Here is a 7429-nt window from a genome sequence, read left to right on the forward strand (position 1 = left end):
TTTCAATTCTATTCCATTGGTCCTGAGGTCTGTTCTTATGCCAATACCAAGCTGTTTTGATTACTATGGCTTTATAGTAGAGTTTGAAATTTGGTATTGGATATCATATATTCTTACTAATATGTTCTGGGATATTTGGATGAAGCCAATGGCTCTCTTGCTACATTAGTCCTCACTTCCTAGCTTTTCTCTTTCCAGAGACAACTCTTAGTACATTGGAAGACAGCTTTGCCTGTTTTGTATATCATGGATTCTGGGTCCTGGATTCAGGGTCAATTTCTACCTGAGAAGGTACAAGCAGCCATTCTCTACTTAAGTGTGCTTCGGTGAAAAGATGAGGTTCCAAAATCCTTCAAGAGGACCTGGGGTATCATACCTCATTTATCTTTTTTATTCCACATTAGGTATCCATCCATAATACATATTGCTATAGTCTATTATTTTCCCTACTTCTTTTTTTTCCATCTCCCTGATGGTAGATATTTTGAGTTGTTTCTAGTTTTATGCCTTTAAACTTGGTTGTGAAGATTCTTGCACCTGCCTTGCTATTCACATCAAGAATTTCTCTAAGATAGATTCTTGAAGATGCACAGAGCAAGCACATGCTCATCTTTGCTAGAAATGTCAGTTTGTTTTGCAGTGTCCTTCTATCAGTGTGCACTGCTATCAGCAGTAGATAAGAGGTCTAGAGTTCTGCATTCTTTGCTATGCTTAATATTGTAAGACTAATGGGTTTTTCCAATCTAATGGGAATAAAATGGTACCGTACTGTGATATTAATTTGTTTTTTCTCAATTACTAATGAGGCTAAACATCATTTTATTTGTTTATTGGTTGTTCTTGTATCTTCCCTGTGAGCAATGCCTCCAAACCTTTTTCTACTGAATGGGAAACTTTTTCTTATTGCTTATTAGATTCATTTACATATTCTGCATATTAACTTGTCATGTTAACATATTGCCTATGTCTTCTAGTTTGTACTTTGTATTTTCCATGTTCAAGATGCTTTTGATAATCATACTTTTTAAAAATTTTCAATTCTCTCAGTCCTTTTCATAAAAGTTTGCAGGGTTTTTTGCTTTAAGAAATCTGTCCATATGTCAAATACAGAGAGCTCTTCTTTTATAGTGCTCACAAAATAAGCCTGCATTTCACACTGAAATATTTGATTCATCTGGAGTTAATTTTTATAAATGCCATAAGGTAAGGATATGTGTCTGTATTTTTAAAACCCAAATAATGAATTGTCTCAGTTATTGAAGAGTCCTCTTTACTTGTTGATCTGTAATGCTATTTTAGTTATAGATAGTTGTTCCCCTTCTCCATGGCATTGTTTTTGAGGTTTCAGCTGCTCTCAGACAACTGTGGTTCAATAGTATGAAAAGGAAGCTGAATGCAATGGATTATGTCTGTAAACCCACTTACTCAGGAGATACAGATTGGGATGATCAAAATCTGATTTGTATCTGTATCTGTATCTGTAGCTGTAGCTGTATCTGTGGCCAACCTGAGCCAAAAATCAATAATAACTTGTGCATAGCGGCATATACAATATGTCCTATCTATTGGGGGCGGGGAACATAAGTAAGAGGATTGTGGTCTTCTCTGGCCCAAGGCAAAAGTTCAAGACCCTACCTGAAAAATAACTGAAAAGAAAGGATTGGCAACATAGTTTAAGTGTATCTTCTTTAACAAGTATAAGGTCCTAAGTTTAAATGCCAGCAAATAAATAATAAAATAAATGGGAAAAATCCAGAAAAAAGGCAATTCAAATGTTTTACATAGTGTGGTGAAATCACATGTTGTCTTGTTCCATCCAACCCAGGAAATGAGTTATCTCTCTGTTCAGCAAATCCACACTGTTTACTCTATGTCTGCTAGTTAGTAACCAACTAGCAGCTAACTAGCTGTCACAGTAAAGCAGTGCTGGTGTTCAAGTAATCCTTACATAATAGTCTAGAGCTATGTTACAATGCTGACTGTCCCGACCCGCAGGATGTCAACGAGGGCAGTGAACCTAAGCGAGAAGGAATGAAGGGACAAGAGACACAAAGAATGACAGCAAGACAGGGATTCTGATCAAGCTGCCAATTTTTCACACAGGGGTATTTATATGTTTGGAATAAGGAAGCTTTTTCATTGGCCAAAGCAGCTGCAGGGTGCTTGCTTAGGGCAAGGTGAAAAGGTGGTCGTCAGTAGCTGCAGGGTGTTTGCGTAGGGCAGGGGAAAGGGTCGGATTCTGTAAACTCAGCCTCAAGATGTTCCAGTGAGATAGTCAAGCCTATCATGTTGAGAGACTCCCTTTTGGCTCCCAACATCTGATATCAGTTATCTCATTTCATTTCTTCACATAGGCACTGCATCATCTCCATCACAAGAAGAAAGATGAAGCCAGTCACAGGTGGTTTGCTCAGGAGGCTGAGATCGCAGGCTTGCACTCAAAGCCAGCCCAGGCAGGAAAGTCCATGATACTTTTATCTCCAATAAACTATGCAGAAAAAGCTGGAAGTGGCATTGTGCTAGCTGTGAGCAAAAAGAAGGTTATGGACAATGCCTAGGCCCTGAGTTCAAGCCCCAGGACTGAAAGAAAAAGAAAAAGAAGAAAGATGAGCATAATACAGTAAGATTTTAAAAAGAGAGAACATATCCACACATTTATTTTAGAGTACGGTTATTGTTGTTCTATTTATTATTAGTTACTATTATTTAACCTCCTACTGAACCTAATTTATACATTGAACTGTACTATAAACATGAATGTAGAGGGAAAACTGTGAGATGTATATGAGAATGATCTGCATTCTCAGTCTCTGTGGCCACTGAAGGCCTTAGAAGATGTCCCCATGGATAAGGACTACAATTGCACAGTTCTAAATATGTTTTTTTTCTGGGTTCTCTTCTGCTCTTCTTGCCTGCACCAACATCTTGTTATTTGCTTAGTGTAATTTTATAATGAGTTTTATAATCAGTGCTACCCATGACCCCTTTCCTGGCTCTTCTTTAAGCATGTCAAGCATACATTCTGCAATTGATTCTTCTCCACATAATTGTGGAACTTGATTTTCATCCCTTCAGTTCATTTGGATGATTATTTATCACAATTAATACATTTCCATCATAATTTTGGTGCACTTTAGATGATCTCTTATAGTTTTTAATATCTTTATTTCATTTGTTGATAAAAATTCGGAGCAAAGGGCTGGGAAGGTGGCTCAGTGGTAGAGTGCTTCTTGCATGCATGAGGCCCTGGGTTCTATTCCTCAGCACCACATAAGCAAAAAGAAAAAAGCCGGAAGTGGTGCTATGACTTGAGCTGAAGAGTTGGGGGACAGCGCCCAGGCCCAGAGTTCAGGCCCCACAAATAGGCCCCCCCCAAAAAAAATTTGGAGCAAGACAATCCACTTTTCCAAAAATCTCTAGTGGGGACACATCATTAAATCATTTTATGAGAAGCAAAACTAGTGCTTATAAGAAACAGTAATATATTTATTTAAAAAGATGCCTAGCCCAGATCTAGTCCTTTCAGGAACCTGTGAATGAATCTCCGTAAACTGTAAATTCCAGTATCTAATATGAACAATAGTAGCAATAGTAATTCACAGCAACCAGAAAGACAGAAGCAAATCTCTTAGAAAAAAATTATGAGTGATGTATTTCAGGATCATACTAAAATGATTTATATAGACTTTCATGTTTTTACAGGTGATAGTAAAAATAAATTTAATCTCAAATGATAAAATATTAAAGAATCTCTCACTGGCATAAAAGAAGAAAAATATTTCTTGGAAGTGTTAAATTTCTTATTGCTGTGACAAGACAAGAGAGGCCAAAATGTAAGAACTTCTTCAAGCTTCTCCCTCGTCCTCCTACATTTTCCAGACATGGAGCCCCGTCTGCCTTTCTTTCCCTGTCTCTGTGGGAAGATGTTGTCTCTCTTCCTGACAATCCTTTACTCTCAATCCCTCCTACCTTCTCAGAGATCTTGCTCCTCAGTGGTTCCAGAACCTTCTGCCTTTCCCATCTACTGACTATTTTCTCAACATCGAAATAAGGTCCAATGTCTCCCATCTTAAATAATGCCAAACAAAACAAAAATCTCCTTAGCTCTTACATCAGTTTATGATTATTATGTTGATATAATCTGCTTTTCTTCGTGGACAAGCTTCTCATGGGATTGGCTACATTCCCTTGTCCCCTCCCATCAGCCCCTCAGTTCATTCTATCTTGTCCCCAGTGGGTTTGTCGATGGTATCAGAACTTCCAAGTCCAGTCAATGTTTCCATTCCTTCTACTGATTGCGGTTAATATAAACACAGAGCATTGTCAACCACTCTTTTCTTTTGGAAATAATGTTCTTTAACTCCCATGCCATTCTTTGCTTCCAGTTTTCTTCTTGGCTCTCTTCGCCTCTCATTCTTAGTTTCTTAGGCAGCATTTTCTCTATCATCCATGAAATGTCTGTGTGCACCAAGGATTTTCTACTCCTCCCTCTCTCTGCCTCACTGTTCACAGCCCCTGCTAACCAGTGTCATTGCTAAATCTCTATTTCTACCCCAAACATGTTTCTGAATGAAAGACTCAGCGTGGTGGCCCACAGCCATCAAACACTGTCATTTTCTCACTCCAAGCGGCTTCTTTCTTCTTTTCTTCTCTTTCTTATTGGCTGTTCTTGCCGCAAGCTTGCAAATTATTTTAGTCTTTTCAAGCCTCTTGACTGTCATTAAGTAGAAATGATTTATTTTTGAAATTTCACTATCTTCTTTCCCATCTTCCACCCACCTTGCCTGTATTATTCTTGTCCTGTGTCATGGCTTAAATTGTGCTCCTCCATATGGTATGTTGGGGTCCTAACCATGAGTACTTGCGAGTGTTATGTGGAAATAGAGTATTACAGAGGAAACCATTGAGTCATAATGAAACAGAGTGGACCCTAAGCCAATGGCTGGTGTCTTTATAAGAGGTAAGTTTGACACAAAAACACATATGCACTCACAGAAAGACTAGATGATGATGATGATGATGATGATGAAGGCAGACTAGACTGCAGTTGCTACAAGCCAAGGAACACCAGCAGCTAACAAAAGTTTCCTAGGGTCTTAAAAGGGAGGATGGTAGCTGGGCGCCTGTGGCTCATGCATGTAATCCTAGCTACTCAGGAGGCTGAGATCTGAGGATACGGTTCAAAGCCAGCCCAGGCAGGAAAGTCTGTGAGACTCTTATCTCCAATAAACCACTAGAAAACCAGAAGTGGCACTGTGGCTCAAGCAGTAGAGTGCTCGCCTTGAGCTGAAGAGCTGAGGTACAGCACCCAGGCCCAGAGTTCAAGCCCCACAACCGACCAAAAGAAAAAGGGAGGATGGCCCTGCCAGAATTACTAACACATACAATTCTATTTTCTATGCCACTGAGTTTGACACTCTGGGAAATTACTACACAGTCATTATCTGTCACTTAGATAATCACATTAACATGCTAGCTAATATCCTGCCTTCGATCTCACATCCAATATTTATTTGATACAACGCTGCCAAAGTGCTCTTTTTAGAAGGAAAATGTTATCCTGTGATATTTTCCATTTTTAACTTCCCTGTGCCTCCATCTTGTCATCTACAAATAGGTGCCCTACTTCACAAGGGCTTGAGAGGATTAAATGAGAATTACATGTAGAAATGGATTAAAGGAGGTTAAAATGAGACTTTTCCTTAGTTGTGTGTAAGCTCAAAGGGCAAAAAAATACTGTTCCAAGTCAGCCCTGCCCAAGAACATTCTGCAGTGATGGAAATGTATTCATTGTTAAGTACAGTAACTCCAGGCACAGTGGCTATTGAACACTTGAAATAGAACTACTGAGCTGGGCACCAAGGCTCATGCCTGTAATCCTAGCTACTCAGGAGGCTGAGATCTGAGGATCACGTTCAAAGCCAGCTGGGGCAGGAAAGTCCGTGAGACTTTTTTTGTTTGTTTATTTTTATTGTGAAAATACCATACAGAGGGGTTACAATTACATAAGCAAGATAATGAGTACATTTCTTATCAAGCATTGTAGCCTCCTCCTTTGTTTCCCCTTCCCATTCCTTTCTCTTCTCGCCTCCCCTTCCCTTCCCCTCCCCCGCCCCCTTACTCCCACGCCCTCCCCCCCCTTATACCTTGGCTCTTATCTCCAATCAAAACCACTCTGAAAACTGGAAGTGGCGCTGTGGCTCAAGTGGTAGAGTGCTAGCCTTGAGCTGAAGAGTTGAGGGGCAGTGCCCAGGCCCAGAGTTCAAGCCCCATGACTGACAAAAAAAAAGAAAGAAAAAGAACTACTGAAACTAATGCAAAGTTAAATAGCTATATTATTTGGCAGAAATTGTATTAAGCATTGCATTCTACTGTCTTTCCTTTTTTCTTTTGCATCTTTGTTCTATCTTTCTTCCCTCCTTCCCTCTTTTATTCTTTCCTTTTTCTGTCATGTTGGAATTAAATCTTAAATGCTAGGCAAGCATGGACTACTGACCAGTCCATTTCTAAAGCAGGACCCAGAAATCTTTGCTTGTAAAGAGCCAGGTGGTAAATATTTTAGGCTTAGTGCATACAGTCTCTCATGTAACTGCTCACATTCGCTATTGTAGCATGAAAGGAGCCACAGACAATATGTAAATGAATGAACATTTCTGGGTTCAGTATAACTTTATTTACCCAAGCAGGTGGCACACCAGATTTGGCCTGTGAGCCAGGGCTTCATAAGCACCGCTGAAGACCATTCATGTAAGCAAGCCATATTGAAAGATGGTAAAACTAGTTTTGTCAGTATTAACCCATCATCTCTCAGGAGGGAACCAAAGAGGTGGATTGAAACAGGTCTGGTACAGATACCAGGGCTCTGAGTGGGCTGGGGATGTGCTCTGTGTGTTCATGTGTTCATCACCAACAGGATTGTGGATGGATGCTTGTCACCAGGAGCAGGGTGGAGGATGGGGGGGGGGGAGAAGAGATTAAGGGGATTCAGAGAGCTTGACAAATGTTTCCTGGAATGCAGAGAACAAGGAATGACTCATGACTAGCTTTGTCTGAATAGTTAATAAAGATGAGAGGCTGTGTTTAGATCTGCAAGAGGAGGGAGAAGAAAGATACAGATTGCCCTAGGAGGAAGCTGACCTTCCATCCCCAGCTAATAAAAGGTTATTTCCAGTGGGCTCAAGTTAGAAGTGAAGAGAACTTGCCTGGGACATCCTAAAAGGACCTCTCAGAATTACTATTAATTTGCAGTGAGCTCCAATAGAAACCTAAATCTGAGTGCCATGGTGGCCTATGCCTGTAATCCTATGTACAGATGCTGAGCCCTGAGGATCATGACTCAGACAGCTGGGTAAATGCCCAGGAGTGGGGTTGCTGGATCATAGGGGAGCTTTTGAGGAACATCTATACTGCTTTCCCAGAGTTGTTGAAT

This window comes from Dipodomys ordii, unplaced genomic scaffold (genome assembly GCF_000151885.1).
Source record: "Dipodomys ordii isolate 6190 unplaced genomic scaffold, Dord_2.0 Scaffold72, whole genome shotgun sequence".
NCBI lineage: Eukaryota > Metazoa > Chordata > Mammalia > Rodentia > Heteromyidae > Dipodomys > Dipodomys ordii.